The 23,949-nt window shown below is 41.8% G+C and overlaps 1 pseudogene; it reads right to left on the reverse strand.

The window, feature by feature from the left end:
• Nucleotides 1–409: 409 nt before the first annotated feature.
• LOC127346861 (S-adenosylmethionine decarboxylase proenzyme-like) lies at nucleotides 410–23,590 on the reverse strand (annotated as a pseudogene).
• Between the last annotated feature and the right edge of the window lie 359 nt (nucleotides 23,591–23,949).

Consider the following 23,949-nt stretch of genomic DNA (forward strand, 5'->3'; position numbering starts at 1 on the left):
GGCTACCGGCCGGGTCTCGGCGTGTTTTATAGGTCAGGTAGTTGCACGGAGGTCGGAGGGAGCTAGCCGTCTATGCGGAGGCCCGGCCGTGGCTTGGCGGAGAATGAACCTTCCAGAAACCTGAGGTTTAAGAGAAACGCCGATCATTTGGGAGGTGTACGTGGGCGCTAGGTGCCGGGCGGCCTTCCTCAAAACAGCCGGGGTCGCCTCACTCGTACCGTACAGCGCCCCGTGCATCCTCGTCCGTTCGGCGCCACGCGAGCAGGCCGGCCTCCAAGCTTTGCCTTCCTTAGCAAGAGCATGGTTCTCCCCATTCTCGCCCTCGAAGCAGTGGAAGTGGAACACCGACCTGGGCGACCCAGGCCCAACGGAGCTAGACAGCAACTCCTTCGTTCGCGGTAAAGCTCTACTAGACGAGCACGCCGCCACACGGGAGCGCATGCCCATGTTGTTCCAGTCGTATGCATCAGCTTCCAGCTTCTTCCCACATGTCGCGGCATGGCCACGGCCACCGAAGAGAGTGACAGCAACAGAGAGCTCCGAAGGCCAAAGCACCTGATCGGGAAGACCCTCTTGGCAATGTCGCCGTAAGGCGTAAGCCAGAGCAGAGGCGCTCATGCAGTCATGCCCATGACGGCATGACCTCGTACCTGAAGCCGTCCTCAGGGATCACATGGATGGTGAAGAAAGACGATCCCTCCATGGATGGCGTTCATCCACAGATGGCTCAAAGTCGAAATTGCAGGCCTCCATATCTCCGGGATCATATGTGTCGTCAGAGATACCCGACACCTTTGCAATGGCACACGAAACGTGGCCCTCGGCAGAAGTTTTGAACAAGACAGAGGTTGCCATGCACATCTCTTGGGTGACCAATGGTTGCTCGGTGGCATAGTAGATATGCCATTTATCTAGCCAGACTTCACTCGATCTACAATCACATAGACATTGCCAATGCCACCGGATTTCAGACCACCAAAGTAGCCGTTGAGGACACCAACTTTCTCAGAGAAGCTCCTGTGTTGAGCAGGCTGTGCACCGGAGAAGATGAGCATCCGACGCGAGCACTTCATAGCAGGAAGAGGCATGCACAGCTCTTCAGCAAGCTCAAGAATTCTTGGAATGGTGAGCAAGAGCATATGATAGTCCCACAGGTCTTGATCACAATCTTCTGATAGTAGATAAATAGGCTGGACTTGGAAAGCATGCATGTAGGAGTAGAAGGACTTGTTGGAGAGCTTGGAGCCTTGGACACAATGGTATGAAACGACAAATTCTTGTAAAAATCAGCGCGGCCGGTGAGGGTGCCAATTGCACAATGTGAATCTCCTATGAAATCAGTGCGGTGAGGTTGATTTCCCCGTTAATAGGATTATGAGTCTTGTATAAAACAGGAGAAATTCTTGTAAAAATATGTGTTGCATATTGGAACGTCCAGCAAACTCCTATGAATCTCCTATGGAACCATATTATTTGTGGTGTATTCTTTAAATATGGTAGTATATGAGTATTGAAATGATTTTGTTTGGACTTTTTCTTGACAAATTGTACCGATCTTCATATTTTCGATGGATCTAGTATTAATCTACTGTTAATCTTGAATGGAACATAGCAGATTTCATAATATGGAAAATATATGAATTATTGTGTATGATTTTGGACAGAAACTGGTATAAATTTGTATAAATACTATTGAATATTCTGTTGAAAATATTGTCTGAACTATTGAGTGAAACAAGGTCGTGCAAAAATATGTTTGAGATCTAGACTAGGAAGAAAGGGAAAAAAATGATGTCTGTCATGAGTCTGAAATGTGGATATAAAAAAGTTAGGGGGTGTTATGCAACATTGGTTGGACTTAAGAATTTTGTGGAGGGGCATTCTGAGAATTTTTTTGCAATTATCTTCAATAATTTAATGTTATAAATAGTCCCGGGGAACCTTCTTACATCAGGAGTTGCATTTCTCCTGATCGACGTGTTGTGCAACACCATGCCGGCGCCCTTCCCCCACAATACTGATGGGTGTGGTTGAGGTGGCGCTTGACTCCACACCTTGGCGAAGCGCCTCATGCTTCTTGACGTCCTAGCGGATGGCTGCCTCACGCTAAAATACATCATTGTTCCACATTTTCATACAAGAAGTAGCCTTGGGGGTAGAGTGATGCCTTATTTGCTTACAATGCCAATCAAAAAAACTGATCACCATGTTTCTTCTTTCTCTTTTTTTGAGTGTATGTATCATCGACGTCTTGGGATACCGTGTTGGTGCAGAGGCTGGATGTAATTAATATTGTCTCAATATTAATATATTCCTTTTATCAAAAAATCGCACAAAAACGATCTTGGGAGCATTAAGGACGTGTCACTTGTCTATATACCTCGTTTGAACGACCAACTCAATAGAGTTGTCCGACTATATCGACATACCTCCATCCTTATGTGCCTGAACTAGTCGATGAGTGAACGGTAGAACTTGGTCGGTTCGAAGAAATGCACTATATATATCATGGAAGCAATGGCGATAATGTACACTCCCGGAGACTTAAACCCAGCCAAAAAGCGCAACAACGGCGATCCCCAACACCTGGCCCTTTCATTCTCGTTTTACATACCAATTTGAGTTACCAAGTTAAGTTGCAGATTTTGAAACTTGGTGTCCAGCCTGAGTAACTTTGCGAATTTTGTCAATTCCACACACACACATACATGTATCCATTATCTCGGGGCTTGTTTTTTTTGGAATTTCCTAGAACCTTGATACGGATATTTTGCACCGTAAAAAATGTACTTTCCATTGTGTCTCTTTACTCCTCTCTTCCTATTGGCTTTCAAGCTAGGTTCAGATTCTAAAAAAAATTATGTACTTAGCCGCAGCAAGCAAAGCAACGCATCACCAAAAGCCATGTGCTCAACCAAAGTCGTTTCTCCAAAGAGATGCTTCAAACATAGGGCGACGTTGAGGGCGTCGCTACACCTGGGCATTCCTGGGGCCGGGTTTCAGGCCAGGCCTTAAAAGCCCGACGCTATATTCCTAGGCCTGAACCTGGCCCGTCCTGACCTTCGGGCTTACAAATCGGGTCCAAACCCGGTCCGAATAGAGAAAAGCCCAACCCGGCCTGACAAACTTGGCTCGAACTAAACCAAAATCGTGTTTTTTTCAAGCCGAGCTCGGCCCGGCCTAACGTTCAGGCTCCAAAATCTAGCTCGAACCCGGCCCAACATGCAAGCCCGACCCGGGCCGGGATTTTTTGGCCGGGCTGCCCATGCCCAACCGTAGGAGTCGCCATCACTCATCTGGTTTTGATCCAAAGAAAACCCCCGGGAATGCGGGAGGTTCTGACGCCCGAAGCGTGCTAGTTTTTTTTGTTGAGAAAAGCGTAGCATGCTAGTACATAGAGCCGCTAACGACAGCGATAAGGCCCACGCGGAAACACGATTGCACGTGACCAATGAGGTCGGCCTACTGATACGTCTCCGACGTATCGATAATTTCTTATGTTCCATGCCACATTATTGATGTTATCTACATGTTTTATGCACACTTTATGTCATATTCGTGCATTTTCTGGAACTAACCTATTAACAAGATGCCGAAGTGCCAGTTGCTGTTTTCTGCTGTTTTTGGTTTCAGAAATCCTAGTAAGGAAATATTCTCGGAATTGGACGAAATCAAAGCCCAGGGGCCTATTTTCTCACGAAGCTTCCAGAAGTCCGAAGGAGAGACGAAGAGGGGCCACGGAGGGGCCACACCATAGGGCGGCGCGGCCCCCCCCTTGGCCGCGCCGGCCTGTAGTGTGGGGCCCCCGTGCCGCCTCTTGACCTGCCCTTCCGCCTATAAAAAGTCTCCGTGACGAAACCCCCAGTACCGAGAGCCACGATACGGAAAACCTTCCAGAGACGCCGCCGCCGCCGATCCCATCTTGGGGGATCCAGGAGATCGCCTCCGGCACCCTGCCGGAGAGGGGAATCATCTCCCGGAGGACTCTACGCCGCCATGGTCGCCTCCGGTGTGATGTGTGAGTAGTCTACCCCTGGACTATGGGTCCATAGCAGTAGCTAGATGGTTGTCTTCTCCCCATTGTGCTATCATTGTCGGATCTTGTGAGCTGCCTAACATGATCAAGATCATCTATCTGTAATTCTATATGTTGCGTTTGTTGGGATCCGATGAATAGAGAATACTTGTTATGTTGATTATCAAAGTTATGCTTATGTGTTGTTTATGATCTTGCATGCTCTCCGTTACTAGTAGATGCTCTGGCCAAGTAGATGCTTGTAACTCCAAGAGGGAGTACTTATGCTCGATAGTGGGTTCATGCCTGCATTGACACAGGACGATGTGAGAAAGTTCTAAGGTTGTGTTGTCTTTGTTGCCACTAGGGATAAAACATTAGTGCTATGTTCAAGGATGTAGTCACTAGTTACATTACGCACCATACTTAATGCAATTGTCTGTTGTTAGCAACTTAATGTTGGAGGGGGTTCGGATGATAACTTTAAGGTGGACTTTTTAGGCATAGATGCAGTTGGATGACGGTCTATGTACTTTGTCGTAATGCCCAATTAAATCTCACTATACTCATCATGATATGTATGTGCATGGTCATGCTCTCTTTATTTGTCAATTGCCCAACTGTAATTTGTTCACCCAACATGCTGTTCTGTAGGATAACGTTGCATAGAAAACAAAAATTTTCCTACGGCGAACACGCAATCCAAGCCAAGATGCAATCTAGAAGACGGTAGCAACGAGGGGGTATCGAGTCTCACCCTTGAAGAGATTCCAAAGCCTACAAGATGAGGCTCTTGTTGCTGCGGTAGACGATCACTTGCCGCTTGCAAAAGCGCGTAGAAGATCTTGATCACGATCGGTTCCGGCGCCACGAACGGGCAGCACCTCCGTACTCGGTCACACGTTCGGTTGTTGATGAAGACGACGTCCACCTCCCGTTCCCGCGGGCAGCGGAAGTAGTAGCTCCTCTTGAATCCGACAGCACGACGGCGTGGTGTCGGTGGCGGTGAAGAAGTCCGGCGGAGCTTCGCTAAGCTACGCGGGAGATATGGAGGAGAGGGGGCGGCTAGGGTTTGGGAGGGGGTGGCCGGCCACTTCAATGGGGCGGCCAGCTTGTGGTCTTAGGGGGTGGCCGGCCCCCTCCCTTGGCCCCTCATTATATAGGTGGATCCCCAAGTGTTGGTGTCCAAGTCTTCGAATAAGACCCGAACCAAAAACCTTCCATAAGAGGGGGAAACCTAGCCCAACTAGGACTCCCACCAAAAGGTGGGATTTCCACCTCCCATGTGGGGGGTGGCCGGCCCCCTAAGGGGGAGTCCACTTGGGACTCCTCCCCACCTAGGGCTGGCCGGCCATGGAGGTGGAGTCCCATGTGGACTCCACCTTCCTTGGTGGTTTCTTCCGGACTTTTCTAGAACCTTCTAGAACCTTCCATAGAACCTTCCGCGACATTTTAATTCACATAAAATGACATCCTATATATGAATCTTATTCTCCGGACCATTCCGGAACTCCTCGTGATGTCCGGGATCTCATCCGGAACTCCGAACAAATATTCGAACTCCATTCCATATTCAAGTACTACCATTTCAACATCCAACTTTAAGTGTGTCACCCTACGGTTCGTGAATTATGCGGACATGGTTGAGTACTCACTCCGACCAATAACCAATAGCGGGATCTGGAGATCCATAATGGCTCCCACATATTCAACGATGACTTTAGTGATCGAATGAACCATTCACATACAATACCAATTCCCTTTGTCTCGCGATATTTTACTTGTCCGAGGTTTGATCTTCGGTATCACTCTATACCTTGTTCAACCTCGTCTCCTGACAAGTACTCTTTACTCGTACCGTGGTATGTGGTCTCTTATGAACTCATTCATATGCTTGCAAGACATTAGACGACATTCCACCGAGAGGGCCCAGAGTATATCTATCCGTCATCGGGATGGACAAATCCCACTGTTGATCCATATGCCTCAACTCATACTTTCCGGATACTTAATCCCACCTTTATAACCACCCATTTACGCAGTGGGGTTTGGTGTAATCAAAGTACCTTTCCGGTATAAGTGATTTACATGATCTCATGGTCATAAGGACTAGGTAACTATGTATCGAAAGCTTATAGCAAATAACTTAATGACGAGATCTTATGCTACGCTTAATTGGGTGTGTCCATTACATCATTCATATAATGACATAACCTTGTTATTAATAACATCCAATGTTCATGATCACGAAACCATGATCATCTATTAATCAACAAGCTAGTTATACAAGAGGCTTACTAGGGACTCTTTGTTGTTCACATAACACACATGTATCAATGTTTCGGTTAATACAATTATAGCATGGTATGTAAACATTATCATAAACACGAAGATATATTATAATAACCATTTTATTATTGCCTCTTGGGCATATCTCCAACAGTCTCCCACTTGCACTAGAGTCAATAATCTAGTTTACATTTGTAAAGATATAACACCTTGGTCTTCTGGTGTTTTATCATGTATTGCTCACGAGAGAGGTTTTTAGTCAACGGATCTGACAAGCTCAGAACCGTATGTATTTTGTAATTCATTTGCGTCTCAACGCATCACTCATTTCCAAATGAGTCAGCATTAAATAAGTTTGGTCTTCTGGTGGAACCTTAATTCCGCGGTCTGAAATATGTCACTAATATTGTCACACACAATATAGCTTCAAAGTTCTGACTCTGTCGGAAATACACCAAGTTCTCAAAGAACCTCTTGACTTAACATCCTTTGTCATTGTCAAAACAATGACATACTCTGCCTTCTTTTGTAGATTCCGTCACAATATTTAGAACTTTTCTAAATCTAGCATAGACAACTTCTAGCTCATTGTGCTACTTTTAAAACAACACTTAGTCTAATTTGAGATTGAAATTATATTTTATATATGACAAAACCAATATCGGTGTAACACCTTACAGCGATTTGTTTGTCATTTCTTCATACAAAAATATATATATCCTTAGTTCTTCTAAAGTACTCAAGGTTATTCTTACTGTCGTCCCATGATCATCTTATGAATCATTCCGGTATATGCTCATAACATTTTAGAGCACAAGATATCTGATTTTGTACATATTATTCGTGATCTAAAATCACTCATGTGTTTTTTACTCATCGAGTGTCAGATACACTCAAGTCTTGTTAAACCTTCACATGACAAGAACATTTTCTTAATATTTCTATATTGAACTATTTCAATATCCATTCTATGTACTTTGACTTAAACTTATTATGTGTTTCAATCTATCTTCATAGATCTTGACACTAAATATGTTTTAGTCCATATCCTTTCATTGAAGTTAATTTTCAATGAAACATTTTAATCAAGTATATAATTACATTATTTATAACCAACTATATGTCATCTACATAAAGTATTATAAATATGTCTCAGCGCTCCCACTTAATTTCTTGCAAATGCAAGCTTCTTCATCGTCTCTGATGAAATCAAAAAACTCTTTGACTATTTCATCTGGTGAAGATTCCTACTCCGCAATACTTACTTCATCCAATTGAAGTTCGTATACCTATCTAGTATTCCACAGACCAGCAAAACTCTTGGTTGTATCTTGTATACACCTTTAATACATACTTACGATAAGTAATGTATTTTGCCATCCTACTAGCATATCTCCTAAAAGAAATATGTAGTGATTACTAGAATAATCCACATAGACTATAAGCATTGCTACGGAAGATCTAATCTTATCGTAGTCAACTCTTTGAACTTTGTTGTAAACTATTTTTCAACAAGTCGAGCTTTCTTCAAGGATATTTCATCCAAGTCTATAGATCCATTTACTTTCAAAAAGTATTCATCTATTATGGATTTCAAGGCGCATGGCCATTTTAACGGAGTCAGGGCCCATCATAACTTCTTTGTTTGTAGTTGGTTTATCATTGTTCAAAATCAATCCTTTGTCCACAAATCATTTATTTGATCACAAAGTAAACCATACCTACAGTAGGTTCAATATGTACTTCGATCTCCATGGCTAAAACACTTTGTAGTCATGGGAGCCATGATCGTCGTGGCCGCTTCGAAACCAATTCCGATGCTGCGCTACTCGATCATTATGCTCAGGTTCATAAACCTTATCAAATTATATTGTCCTCCCACTCAAATACTTCACTAGAAACAATTTCTTGGAAATAAGAACATTGACAAACACTTTTGTCTTTGTCTTGTGGGAAGAATTCCCAATTAAATCTACGGGATAACCAACGAAGACATTCATCCGATTTTGGTTGTAAACTCTTAGACCAAAATTTAAAGAAAAGACTATTAGGGTTTATACCCATGTCATAACTTGTATGATGTCATTTCATCGGATCATGATGATGCTCTATTCAGTGTAAAAGCGGTAGTCACTAAAGCATAATCCACAAAAATATAATGGCATCAATATTTTATCTCATCATTGATCCAACAAGGTTTGGATACATATCTCGGATACTATATCATCATTATGATACTCCAAGAAATGTGAGTTGTAGAATAATTTCATAACTCTCTTAGATGTTCGCTAAAACTCGTAATTTAAATATTTCCACCATGATCCAATCATAGATATTTGACTTTTCTATTACGTTGATTTCCACTTCATGTTGAAATTTATTTGAACCCATTCAAATGTTTCAAACTTCTTCCTTATCGAATATATCCATATATATACTCAATTCATTGTTGAAAGTTTTCATGAAGTAGAAGAATCTCCCGCACACAACTATGCTCAGTGAACCATATACATCATTATGTATTTTTCCACTAAGTTTGTTGCCCGTTCAACTCTTGGCCTATGAACGGTATTTTAATCATTCTCTTTAGAAAAGATTTGCAAGCGTCAAATGATTCAAAAATCAAATGACTCCAAAAATCCATTTGCATGGAGTTCCTTCATGCGTTCCTTTCTAACATGACCTAAATGGCGGTTCCACAAATAAGTGGAATTCAAATCATTTGCCTTATGGCATTTTAGCGTCGATTTTATGTATGTGTGTTTCACCATTAAGATTTATAATAACTTATCCATCGTACATGGAGTAATGTCATAATTTGAACAACTCATTGTTTTCATTTGACCAGAGCAAAATAACAATTATTAAGTTCTTTATTATAAATTCTAAGGGCTAGATAGAATGCCAACGACGAACATAATAACACTTTATTTTGTTCCAGACGTGCTTTTCTATCATATTCCTTGTCAGTCACTTAGGCCATTGTATTCTTGTATTGCGTTGTTTTGTATGACACTTCATACCAACCAATATGGTACTAATACCTTAGAATTTCATTGTGTGACTTAACTAGGAATACAACCATAACATGTATATCATTTATATACACCTGAGCTAGACTTTCTAGTCTTTTCTTTTCTTTTTGCCAAAATATCTTTTGCAGTTTCTCTTTTAGCTTTCCTCATTATTCAGAAAAACACTTCAACATTAATAACTTCTAGGTTTGTTGGTCAAACACCAATAACCTTGAGGTTCTTACTTTGAAGTTGATCATCATATGACAAGTGTTCCAGATTTCACTATTAGTAACTTTGTAATATGATGAACAATTTCACTCATAATTTTATCCATCATATCATGACGACTTTTCGAGACCATGTCTGTACATGCTAGGCTCGTAAAGTTTTAACCTTGGTATTTGCATGTGCAAATCTAGCTTGCACCCGTTTTATGCACACGTAGAATCTATCACACCCGGTCATCACGTGATGCTTCGAAACGACGAGTCTTAGTAACGGTGCATATTTAAGGATGGTCACTTCATGGATATGCGAATATCGTTAGTGCCCCAATAGTTGGAGGATTGTGACGCCTTGCGTCTTCAACCTTCGTACATTCCCATAAAACTTATGAGTTCATGTAGTCTCACCAAATTATATTCTATCATCTTGCAATAAGGTCTTAGATATCACATATATCTCATACCTTGATTATTTCTGAAAACTAAATTTTCAGCTCCTTACTTTTCAAACAGATTTGAACTTCAAGTTTCACGGAGACAAGATAACTTTAGGTACTAATTGAAACCATAGCTCTTTGAATCAACAATGTGAGGTTTACTAAAAGTTTGCAATAGGACTTAATTAATTCTTGATTCTTTAACAATACGGTACTAAACCGTAAAGTTTCTTGTCAGATTTTAACAGTATTTCTATCTCAATTATAAGACTAGCGCATAGAAGTAAACGGATGCCAATACTACAAAATTAATTCAAAATACTACTCAGACTATGTTTATGATAATTAGTTCATGTTTTAATCTAATTACTAATGAACTCCCACTTAATACAACATCCCTCATAGTTGTTAAGTGGTACACGATCCAAATCCACTACACCAAAACCGATCATCACGTGAGATGATGTAGCTTCAATGGTGAACATCAACATGTTGATCATATCATCCATATGACTCGTGTTCAACCTTTCGGTTTTCGTTGTCCCGAGGCCATGTCTGTACATGCTAGGCTCGTCAAGCAAACCCAAGTATTCCGCGTGTGCAACATGGCTTACACCCGTTGTATGTGAATCGTTGAATCTATCACATCCGATCATCACGAGATGCTTCGAAACGACGAACTATTACAACGGTGCATACGAGGGGAGAACACTTTATTATCTTGATATTAATGTGAGGGATCATCTTATAATGCTACCGTCGCGATCTAAGCAAAATAAGATGCATAAAGGATTAACATCACATGCAATTCATATGTGATATGATATGGCCCTTTTGTCTTTGCGCCTTTGATCTTCATCTCCAAAGCACGGACATGATCTCCATCATCAACGGGCATGATCTCCATCATTATCGGCGTAGCGTCAAGGTTCATGGCGCCGTCTTCATGGTTGTTCACCTCATGTAGCAACTATTACAACTACTTTGAAATACTACTCAACATGAAAATTAAAGACAACCATAAGGCTCCTGCCGGTTGCCACAATACAATAATGATCATCGTATACATATTCATCATCATATTATGGCCATATCACATCACCAAACCCTGCAAAAACAAGTTAGACGTCTCTAATTTGGTTTGCATATTTTACGTGGTTTAGGGTTTTCGTGTAAGATCTAATCTACCTACGAACATGAACCACAACGGTGATACTAGTGTTGTCAATAGAAGAGTAAGTTGAATCTTCACTATAGTAGGAGAGACAGACACACCATAAAGCCTCTTATGCAATACAAGTTGCATGTCGAACGAGGAACAAGTCTCATGAACGCGGTCATGTAAAGTTAGTCCGAGCCGCTTCATCCCACTATGCCACAAAGATGCAAAGTACTCAAACTAAAGATAACAAGAGCATCAACGCCCACAAACCATTGTGTTCTACTCGTGCAACCATCTATGCATAGACACGGCTCACGATACCACTTTGTAGGATAACGTTGCATAGAAAACAAAAATTTTCCTACGGCGAACACGCAATCCAAGCCAAGATGCAATCTAGAAGACGGTAGCAACGAGGGGGTATCGAGTCTCACCCTTGAAGAGATTCCAAAGCCTACAAGATGAGGCTCTTGTTGCTGCGGTAGACGATCACTTGCCGCTTGCAAAAGCGCGTAGAAGATCTTGATCACGATCGGTTCCGGCGCCACGAACGGGCAGCACCTCCGTACTCGGTCACACGTTCGGTTGTTGATGAAGACGACGTCCACCTCCCGTTCCAGCGGGCAGCGGAAGTAGTAGCTCCTCTTGAATCCGACAGCACGACGGCGTGGTGTCGGTGGCGGTGAAGAAGTCCGGCGGAGCTTCGCTAAGCTACGCGGGAGATATGGAGGAGAGGGGGCGGCTAGGGTTTGGGAGGGGGTGGCCGGCCACTTCAATGGGGCGGCCAGCTTGTGGTCTTAGGGGGTGGCCGGCCCCCTACCTTGGCCCCTCATTATATAGGTGGATCCCCAAGTGTTGGTGTCCAAGTCTTCGAATAAGACCCGAACCAAAAACCTTCCATAAGAGGGGGAAACCTAGCCCAACTAGGACTCCCACCAAAAGGTGGGATTTCCACCTCCCATGTGGGGGTGGCCGGCCCCCTAAGGGGGAGTCCACTTGGGACTCCTCCCCACCTAGGGCTGGCCGGCCATGGAGGTGGAGTCCCATGTGGACTCCACCTTCCTTGGTGGTTTCTTCCGGACTTTTCTAGAACCTTCCATAGAACCTTCCGCGACATTTTAATTCACATAAAATGACATCCTATATATGAATCTTATTCTCCGGACCATTCCGGAACTCCTCGTGATGTCCGGGATCTCATCCGGAACTCCGAACAAATATTCGAACTCCATTCCATATTCAAGTACTACCATTTCAACATCCAACTTTAAGTGTGTCACCCTACGGTTCGTGAATTATGCGGACATGGTTGAGTACTCACTCCGACCAATAACCAATAGCGGGATCTGGAGATCCATAATGGCTCCCACATATTCAACGATGACTTTAGTGATCGAATGAACCATTCACATACAATACCAATTCCCTTTGTCTCGCGATATTTTACTTGTCCGAGGTTTGATCTTCGGTATCACTCTATACCTTGTTCAACCTCGTCTCCTGACAAGTACTCTTTACTCGTACCGTGGTATGTGGTCTCTTATGAACTCATTCATATGCTTGCAAGACATTAGACGACATTCCACCGAGAGGGCCCAGAGTATATCTATCCGTCATCGGGATGGACAAATCCCACTGTTGATCCATATGCCTCAACTCATACTTTCCGGATACTTAATCCCACCTTTATAACCACCCATTTACGCAGTGGGGTTTGGTGTAATCAAAGTACCTTTCCGGTATAAGTGATTTACATGATCTCATGGTCATAAGGACTAGGTAACTATGTATCGAAAGCTTATAGCAAATAACTTAATGACGAGATCTTATGCTACGCTTAATTGGGTGTGTCCATTACATCATTCATATAATGACATAACCTTGTTATTAATAACATCCAATGTTCATGATCACGAAACCATGATCATCTATTAATCAACAAGCTAGTTATACAAGAGGCTTACTAGGGACTCTTTGTTGTTCACATAACACACATGTATCAATGTTTCGGTTAATACAATTATAGCATGGTATGTAAACATTATCATAAACACGAAGATATATTATAATAACCATTTTATTATTGCCTCTTGGGCATATCTCCAACATGTTCGTCTTATGGGAGAGACACCTCTAGTGAACTGTGGACCCCGGTCCAATTCTCTTTACTGAAATACAATCTACTGCAATACTGTTCTACTGTTTTCTGCAAACAATCATCTTCCACACAATACAGTTAACTCTTTGTTACAGCAAGCCGGTGAGATTGACAACCTCACTGTTTCGTTGGGGCAAAGTACTTTGGTTGTGTTGTGCAGGTTCCACGTTGGCGCCGGAATCCCTGGTGTTGCGCCGCACTACATCCCGCCGCCATCAACCTTCAACGTGCTTCTTGGCTCCTCCTGGTTCGATAAACCTTGGTTTCTTTCTGAGGGAAAACTTGCTGCTGTGCGCATCATACCTTCCTCTTGGGGTTGCCCAACGAACGTGTGAAATACACGCCATCAAGCTCTTTTTCTGGCGCCGTTGCCGGGGAGATCAAGACACGCTGCAAGGGGAGTCTCCACTTCTCAATCTCTTTACTTTGTTTTTGTCTTGCTTAGTTTTATTTACTACTTTGTTTGCTGCACTAAATCAAAACACAAAAAAATTAGTTGCTAGTTTTACTTTATTTGCTATCTTGTTTGCTATATCAAAAACACAAAAAATTAGTTACTTGTTTTACTTTACTTAATATCATGCATGTTTTTATTTCACTAGTTAAGCATAATGGAAAACAACAAAAATATGAGAGATCTTTATGAATTTTATCTTGAATTAGGACATGATGTGTTTGAAGAGAGAATTAAAAAACCCATGGAACTTTATATGCATGCTAATGGGAATGTTATTACTATGAATGCTTTGAACACCATTGTTGCTAATGCTATGGAAAATTCTAAGCTTGGGGAAGCTGGCTTTGATGAGAATGATCTTTTTAGTCCCCCAAGCATTGAGGAGAAAATTTTCTTTTATGATTACAATATGCCTCCTATATATGATGATAGCCACTTTGTTGAATTTGCTCCCACTACAACTAATAAAATTGATTATGCTTATGTGGAGAGTAATAATTTTATGCATGAGACTCATGATAAGAATGCTTTATGTGATAGTTATATTGTTGAGTTTGCTCATGATGCTACTGAAAGTTATTATGAGAGAGGAAAATATGGTTGTAGAAATTTTCATGTTACTAAAACACCTCTCTATGTGCTGAAATTTTTGAAGCTACACTTGTTTTATCTTTCTATGCTTGTTGCATTATGCTTCTTGAACTTGTTTATTTACAAGATTCCTCTTCATAGAAAGCATGTTAGACTTAAATGTGTTTTGAATTTGCCTCTTCAAGCTCTCTTTTGCTTCAAATACTATTTCTTGCGAGTGCATCATCAAAACTGCTGAGCCCATCTTAATGGCTATAAAGAAAGAACTTCTTGGGAGATAACCCATGTGTTATTTTACTACAGTACTTTGTTTTTATTTTGTGTCTTGGAAGTTGTTTACTACTGTAGCAACCTCTCCTTATCTTAGTTTTGTGTTTTGTTGTGCCAAGTTAAGCCGTTGATAGAAAAGTAAGTACTAGATTTAGATTACTGCACAGTTCCAGATTTCTTTGCTGTCACGAATCTGGGTCCACCTCCCTGTAGGTAACTCAGAAAATTAAGCCAATTTACGTGCATGATCCTCAGATATGTACGCAACTTTCATTCAATTTGAGCATTTTCATTTGAGCAAGTCTGGTGCCATTTTAAAATTCGTCAATACGAACTGTTCTGTTTTGACAGATTCTGCCTTTTATTTCGCATTGCCTCTTTCGCTATGTTGGATGAATTTCTTTGATCCACTAATGTCCAGTAGCATTATGCAATGTCCAGAAGTGTTAAGAATGATTGTGTCACCTCTGAATATGTCAATTTATATTGTGCACTAACCTTCTAATGAGTTGTTTCGAGTTTGGTGTGGAGGAAGTATTCAAGGATCAAGAGAGGAGTATGATGCAACATGATCAAGGAGAGTGAAAGCTCTAAGCTTGGGGATGCACCCGGTGGTTCACCCCTGCATATATCAAGAAGACTCAAGCGTCTAAGCTTGGGGATGCCCAAGGCATCCCCTTCTTCATCGACAACATTATCAGGTTCCTCCCCTGAAACTATATTTTTATTCTATCACATCTTATGTGCTTTTTCTTGGAGCGTCGGTTTGTTTTTGTTTTTTGTTTTGTTTGAATAAAATGGATCCTAGGATTCACTTTATGGGAGAGAGACACGCTCCGCTGTATCATATGGACAAGTATGTCCTTGGTTTCTACTCATAGTATTCATGGCGAAGTTTCTCCTTCGTTAAATTGTTATATGGTTGGAATTGGAAAATGATACATATAGTAATTGCTATAAATGTTTTGGGTAATGTGATACTTGGCAATTGTTGTGCTCATGATTAAGCTCTTGCATCATATGCTTTGCACCCATTAATGAAGAAATACATAGAGCATGCTAAAATTTGGTTTGCATATTTGGTTTCTCTAAGGTCTAGATAATTTCTAGTTTTGAGTTTGAACAACAAGGAAGACGGTGTAGAGTCTTATAATGTTTTCAATATGTCTTTTATGTGAGTTTTGCTGCACCGGTTCATCCTTGTGTTTGTTTCAAATAAGCCTTGCTAGCCTAAACCTTGTATCGAGAGGGAATACTTCTCATGCATCCAAAATACTTGAGCCAACCACTATGCCATTTGTGTCCACCATACCTACCTATACTACATGGTATTTTTCCGCCATTCCAAAGTAAATTGCTTGAGTGCTACCTTTAAAATTCCATCATTCACCTTTGCAATATATAGCTCATGGGACAAATAGCTTAAAAACTATTGTGGTATTGAATATGTAATTATGCACTTTATCTCTTATTAAGTTGCTTGTTGTGCGATAACCATGTTCACTGGGGACGCCATCAACTATTCATTGTTGAATTTCATGTGAGTTGCTATGCATGTCCGTCTTGTCTGAAGTAAGAGAGATCTACCACCATATGGTTAAGCATGCATATGTTAGAGAAGAACATTGGGCCGCTAACTAAAGCCATGATCCATGGTGGAAGTTTCAGTTTTGGACAACAATCCTCAAATCTCAAATGAGAAAATTATTAATTGTTGGTATATGCTTATGCATAAAAGAGGAGTCCATTATCTGTTGTCTATGTTGTCCCGGTATGGATGTCTAAGTTGAAGAATAATCAATAGCGAGAAATCCAATGCGAGCTTTCTCCTTAGACCTTTGTACAGGCGGCATAGAGGTACCCCTTTGTGACACTTGGTAAAAACAATGCATTGTGATGACCCGGTAGTCCAAGCTAATTAGGACAAGGTGCGGGCACTATTAGTACGCTATGCATGAGGCTTGCAACTTATAAGATATAATTTACATGATGCATATGCTTTATTACTACCGTTGACAAAATTGTTTCATGTTTTCAAAATCAAAGCTCTAGCACAAATATAGCAATCGATGCTTTTCCTCTATGGAGGACCATTCTTTTACTTTCAATGTTGAGTCAGTTCACCTATTTCTCTCCACCTCAAGAAGCAAACACTTGTGTGAACTGTGCATTGATTCCTACATATTTGCTTATTGCACTTATTATATTACTCTATGTTGACAATATCCATGAGATATACATGTTACAAGTTGAAAGCAACCGCTGAAACTTAATCTTCTTTTGTGTTGCTTCAATGCCTTTACTTTGAATTATTGCTTTATGAGTTAACTCTTATGCAAGACTATTTGATGCTTGTCTTGAAGTGCTATTCATGAAAAGTCTTTGCTTTATGATTCACTTGTTTACTCATGTCATATACATTGTTTCGATCGCTGCATTCACTACATATGCTTTACAAATAGTATGATCAAGATTATGATGGCATGTCACTCCAGAAATTATACGTATTTATCGTTTTACTGCTCGGGACGAGCAGAACTAAGCAGGGATGCTGATACGTCTCGACGTATCGATAATTTCTTATGTTCCATGCCACATTATTGATGTTATCTACATGTTTTATGCACACTTTATGTCATATTCGTGCATTTTACGGAACTAACCTATTAACAAGATGCCGAAGTGCCGATTCTTTGTTTTCTGCTGTTTTTGATTTCAGAAATCCTAGTAAGGAAATATTCTCGGAATTGGATGAAATCAAAGCCCAGGGGCCTATTTTCTCACGAAGCTTCCAGAAGTCCGAAGGAGAGACGAAGAGGGGCCACGGAGGGGCCACACCATAGGGCGGCGCGGCCCCCCTTGGCCGCGCCGGCACGTAGTGTGGGGCCCCCGTGCCGCCTCTTGACCTGCCCTTCCGCCTATAAAAAGTCTCCGTGACGAAACCCCCGATGCCGAGAGCCACGATACGGAAAACCTTCCCGGAGACGCCGCCGCCGCCGATCCCATCTCGGGGGATCCGGGAGATCGCCTCCGGCACCCTGCCGGAGAGGGGAATCATCTCCGGAGGACTCTACGCCGCCATGGTCGCCTCCGGTGTGATGTGTGAGTAGTCTACCCCTGGACTATGGGTCCATAGCGGTAGCTAGATGGTTGTCTTCTCCCCATTGTGCTATCATTGTCGGATCTTGTGAGCTGCCTAACATGATCAAGATCATCTATACGTAATTCTATATGTTGCGTTTGTTGGGATCCGATGAATAGAGAATACTTGTTATGTTGATTATCAAAGTTATGCTTATGTGTTGTTTATGATCTTGCATGCTCTCCGTTACTAGTAGATGCTCTGGCCAAGTAGATGCTTGTAACTCCAAGAGGGAGTACTTATGCTCGATAGTGGGTTCATGCATTGACACAGGACGGTGACGAAAGTTCTAAGGTTGTGTTGTCTGTTGCCACTAGGGATAAAACATTAGTGCTATGTTCAAGGATGTAGTCACTAGTTACATTACGCACCATACTTAATGCAATTGTCTGTTGTTAGCAACTTAATACTGGAGGGGGTTCGGATGATAACCTGAAGGTGGACTTTTTAGGCATAGATGCAGTTGGATGACGGTCTATGTACTTTGTCGTAATGCCCAATTAAATCTCACTATACTCATCATGATATGTATGTGCATGGTCATGCTCTCTTTATTTGTCAATTGCCCAACTGTAATTTGTTCACCCAACATGATGTTCGTCTTATGGGAGAGACACCTCTAGTGAACTGTGGACCCCGGTCCAATTCTCTTTACTGAAATACAATCTCTTGCAATCTTGTTCTCTTGTTTTACGCAAACAATCATCTTCCACACAATACGGTTAACTCTTTGTTACAGCAAGCCGGTGAGATTGACAACCTCACTGTTTCGTTGGGGCAAAGTACTTTGGTTGTGTTGTGCAGGTTCCACGTTGGCGCCGGAATCCCTGGTGTTGCGCCGCACTACATCCCGCCGCCATCAACCTTCAACGTGCTTCTTGGCTCCTCCTGGTTCGATAAACCTTGGTTTCTTTCTGAGGGAAAACTTGCTGCTGTGCGCATCATACCTTCCTCTTGGGGTTGCCCAACGAACGTGTGAAATACACGCCATCACCTACCACAAATGGGTCGCTGACGTAAAGCCAACATGGGCCACGGTTGTCCCAAATGTCCTTTACTGATATAGTGCAAACATATATCTACAATACTTCATTTCCAATAGAGGCCTATGTATAAGTGTAGCTGGAAATTGCTCTGTTGTCGATGGTTCCATGATCTTTATATACAGCCCAGCGACCTTCAGAAAAAAAACCTACCCCACTCTATCCCACATCTGAATGCTTCTTAGCGGCGAAGGGGGTCGTAGTGACGTAGTTGTTTCTCGTGTCATATTCCAACACGAGAGAATGGATCCTCCGTGCGAAGGCAGAATGATTTGTTGCCCTCCTCTCCTCTTCAGCTAAATCTGGTCTCGCCGCGTAGGAGGTGGACCGAGAGGCGAGAACAAAGAAGAAGCTCGTTGATTCGCGACCTCAACTCCCTTGTTAAGTGCCCATGATTTGTGGCATCAACTCCCTTGTCAAGGGCGCTACCATTTTAATTTTCAACTCCCTTCGCAAGGGCGCTATCCTCTTGGAATATGTTAAGTCGCGTAGGCTGCCCCCGACCCCTCCACATAGCACTTATCGATCAGACCCTGACCAAGAACGAAGCAGGGCGCGCCTATGTTTCTCTCCCTTCTCAAATCCTTCCACAAAATCCCCTAGATCTAAATCTTTCTTTGGTGGATTTCAGTCTCCATCTCTCCCCTTAGGTATTCTCCTTCCATCTCATGAAATTTATCCACAAATATTGTCGCATTGGCCCCTATTTTTTCTAGTATTGGTGAAACACTAGTTCATCCCAACTGTCGAAATTTATTTGGTCTTGTGGGATTTGTGTTAGGTTGCTAGTTAGAGTTCTGGTATGTGACTCTAATTTCGTGTTAATATTGTCATGTGTAGGTAGATCTTGGTATTTTTATTGTTGATGACTGGGTTTCTACGATCAACAACAGGGTTGGTGCAGTACTTGTAGCAGAAAATATTATTTATATAAGTTCGTCCCTGAGAAGTTTTGCAAATGGCAATAAACACAACCCCATAACTACTTTGTCAGGTGCAGCCACATTTGCACCCAAACCGTGGTTTAGAAATAGCCTATACTATAAATTGCTAAGATGGAAATAGTTTGAGAGTTTAAAATAACTAAAAGCAAAGTAAATAATAAAAGTAAACTAAACCAAGAGAGTATTGGGAGTGTGTTTGTGATATGGTTGAGGGGTTCTCAAGGAGTGTATGTTCCACCACTAGTATTGGTACTACTTATGATTAGGATGAACTATGTCTTTAGATATGTTATGTGTGGGGAGAGCTCCATAACAAGATGCGCCCAGAAAGCCATCCGTCATCACATCTCTAAATAAACTTTGCGGCTAGCCTTCTGCAAACCACATATTGACCATCGCAATTAAGGGTTTTACCCCCATGGTTATCGATATGAGATTAGTGAGTCCCTCCTTATCCCCCATCCATATGATAAAGTGTCATACGGTAATGTCACTTTTCGGTGTACACTCTAGCATACTTCAAAGGGTAATTCCCTCTCTTGTTCCGGAGGCAAATATTATGTGGTGCAATTCGCATAACATCAAGAGAGAGAACTAACACATAATCATTATACAAAGATGTAGATCATTTTTATTTCACATCATAGTATTACTAGGGTTTCTCCATATCTCTCCAAGAACAAAGGAACTACCCATACATGAAGGAGATCAACATCATAGAATTAATATGGATGGGATATGAGAGTACAACCGAATAAAAGTGAAGATCCACACTAAGGCTTGGATTACAACCAAGTAGACGAAGGGGATTGGCGTTGGAGACGTTAATGATGATCATGATGATGGAGATCGATGTGTTGCCCTTCAAGATCCTAGTCTCCTCCTACTCTTCTGTGTTGGTGGAGATGGTGTTGGCGCGGCGGCTGTGGAGACGACGGCAGGGCTCTGCTCCTAGGGTGTGGATGAATGATGCCTCTCCTTGGCTCCTCCCCTCTTTATATAGGCGCTCGAGGTCGGTTTCGCGAACCGACGGAGCTCGGGGCTGAATATGCCCATCGGGTCTTCACAAATGTTGTTCCGGTTGATGAAACGAAGCCAACGGAGCCCAGTACGGGTGGATGGTACAGACGTACTGATGGTTGCTAAACTCGCCGATGCTTTCGTATTTTGCTCGTCATTTCTTCATACGGATTCTGATTTGGGTGTTCTTTGGCTCGTTGAACTAGTATGGAAGAGGTCTACAACACCATGGACTTAGATCTTAAATATAAGATGTTTGGAAAATATCACTTTTCCCACACCTCATATGGCTAAGTCTGGTGCTTATAATTCTCCCATATTCTACCATCTTGGTCCCTTTTGCCTCCCTTTCTCCATGACTGTCGATAACACCTATATACATGTCAAAGACAAGGAAAACATAATAAAATCCTACTAAAACTACTAAATTTGCAAAGCTCGTATGAAAGTGAACAAGAAGTCGTAAGTATGCAAAATAGGCATAGGTGTAGCTAGGTGGAGTATGAAATGAGTGACAATATGAGTAATAGTATACTTAAAAATCTCAGTAAAAAGGTGCAAAATTTTGAGCTATCGATTGTCATTTTCAAATGCATAATATATTTATAGATTTAGTTCATTGTAGATCTAGTTAAACTTGTTGTAGATCTAGTTAATGATTTTGTAGATGTCACAATTGTTCGCTTATCTTAGTTTTAACACATTGTTGTGGGCATTTGGCTTGCTTATTGTTTGCTTAGCTTAGTTTTCAAATATCGTTCTTAGTAACTTTATTTTAAAATAGTTGTAGGTATGGCGTCGTCGGATCCGAAGGAGAAACCGAGGAATTGGAAGTATACCACTGACCTTTGGCTATCCAATTTTCCCAAAGGGATGGAACGGGCTCATTGCTGGTGCGGTGACCTTTGTGTCTCCAAGCGATGTGATGATTGGGATGACAAACACGGAAGGAGGTTTTAGATGTGTCCTAACTATGCACATGAAAAGTCCAAGCCAAGAAACTCATACGACTACCCACCGATACGTGTCTCCAGTTGTAATGAGTATTTCTCGAATACTTGACATTAATAATATTAAGTGTGTATTTGTAGTCTCCTCCACCTCTTTATCAATTCATGAAGTGGATAGATTTGGAGCAAGATAGATATCACAAGAAAGAGATCGCATATCAGGAGCAAAGGAACTGGAACTACACATTCCAGTTGATTCGTGGGGAGGAGCGAAAGAACAAATGAAGACTAGGCTTGAGAATAACGCTTGGAGAAAGTGAAAAGGGAGCAAGAAGAGAAGGATCTACGTGAGGCGGAACAGGAGAAAAGGAGAGAGATAGAGAGAGGCATCGTCATGCAATGGAAGATGTGGAAGCGGAAGAAGATACGACCAAGCAGAACGGTAAGTACCCCTGTTGGACTCAATAGAGTCATGTCTTGAACTTTAATTATTTAGAATTTGTTATTGTCAACTTTAAGGCTCAATGTCACCTATTTGATGAACTTTTTGGTGTCATGCACTTTGATGTTGTAAACCTTGAAGTTTGGATTTTTGTTATTATAAAATCTTAAAATCGGAAAATTTGTTGTCGTCAACCTTATGGATTTAAAGATGTTATATATTTGCGTTTGAATTATTATTGATCGTAATTTTTAGAGATCTTGCTGAGCTAGGCTTTGAACAGAGAAAAGGGTAGCACTGCACAGAATGCAGCTACCCTCTGACAACAACGGATTGTTTTCATAATTACCTATTGCAACCAATAGTATGTCCTTGAATTGTCCGGTCATAAAAGTGCCACCGGCCGATAGTGTTGACATGCCCTTACGGATTGCTCAAAATCCCAAAATGCACAACCAGATACTCGGACGGCACATTTGTAGTCTCTAGTTTTATGCCCAAAAGGCTCAACCGCATGATATACATCCTCGGGTTAGTAGCTGTCATCGCTCCCAACAACTAGGGGAGTCGGTTGTATGCATGTTCTCAATCACCATACATCATCTTAAATACGGCTTGCTTTGATTTCCATGCCTTCACATACTTCATCTCATAATCGAAATGTGAATTCACTGTATCAATGAATTGCTTGATCGTCATCGTTGGGAGTGTATTAATGTTATTGGAAAGTTTGTAAGCGATGAAATCGGATGATAACTTCTGGTGAACATCTTGCACTTTCGTGTCATCGAGATCCTTGCCCTCACACATGTGAGTTGAAACACAACTAGATATGTGCGATTGTGGCCCTCCTTTAAATGGTCTTGCACGCACAACCCATGGACACTGGCCATCCTCGCATCTAATCGTGTAACGCTTCTTCACGTCCGAGTGGTCCACCTTGTACGGTCGAAAATACTTAACCGCAAATTCCTTAATCCATATTTGAAATTAAGACAAGGTTTAAAACTTCACTCCTTATTCGATCACATACCTTTTGTGATTCATATCCCGCTTCGAACTTGGCCTTGCACAATGGTCTCACCACCATCTAGCATGGATTTATCCTCAAGACTAAGATCACGGAACAATGGTATCTGATGATCCCGGCCAACTACCTTCTTGAAAAATTCGAATTCTTTAGACGTGAACCCCTCTTCATCAAAATCCTCCTCAGGACCTTCGCGCTCTGATTCTGATGCATAGCGTCAGTTATAAGGGATGTCACGGTCCATGTCCTTTTTTTGAGGCCCGCACGGTAATTTTTAATTAATTAAAGAAAAGGAGTGCCATAGTCTTACAAGGTCCATTTCCTCTTACGGATAACATCATTGTCATTCAGATCACCCTCTGACTCGCCGCCCTCGTAGTCATCATTATCTTCTTCCATTGCTTCATAATGGCCATTACGAAATCAGGCTCGGTAGTTGGTTCATTTCTTGTTGGGTCATGACGTCATGAATCATCAGAGGAGGACTACTTGTTGAGTTGTCCACATATCGGGTTCAACAAATTGATCCCTTCCAAACAGGCTCCTACCATGAACATACGGGGAGGCACGCCGGTTCAAGTCCAAGTATGGGAGCGATGAAACCTTCTTTGTGGCAAATAACTCGAGAGCCTTGTCTTGTGATTCGGCAACTGCCTCCTTGTATGCACTCCATCTTTCCTCAGAGTTGAGCTTCATTGTCTTCCAATGGTTGTGCATACCAAAGGAAACATTAAACATTCCCTCCAATTCTATTTCAT

Source organism: Lolium perenne, chromosome 4, assembly GCF_019359855.2.
Source record: "Lolium perenne isolate Kyuss_39 chromosome 4, Kyuss_2.0, whole genome shotgun sequence".
Taxonomy (NCBI): Eukaryota; Viridiplantae; Streptophyta; class Magnoliopsida; order Poales; family Poaceae; genus Lolium; species Lolium perenne.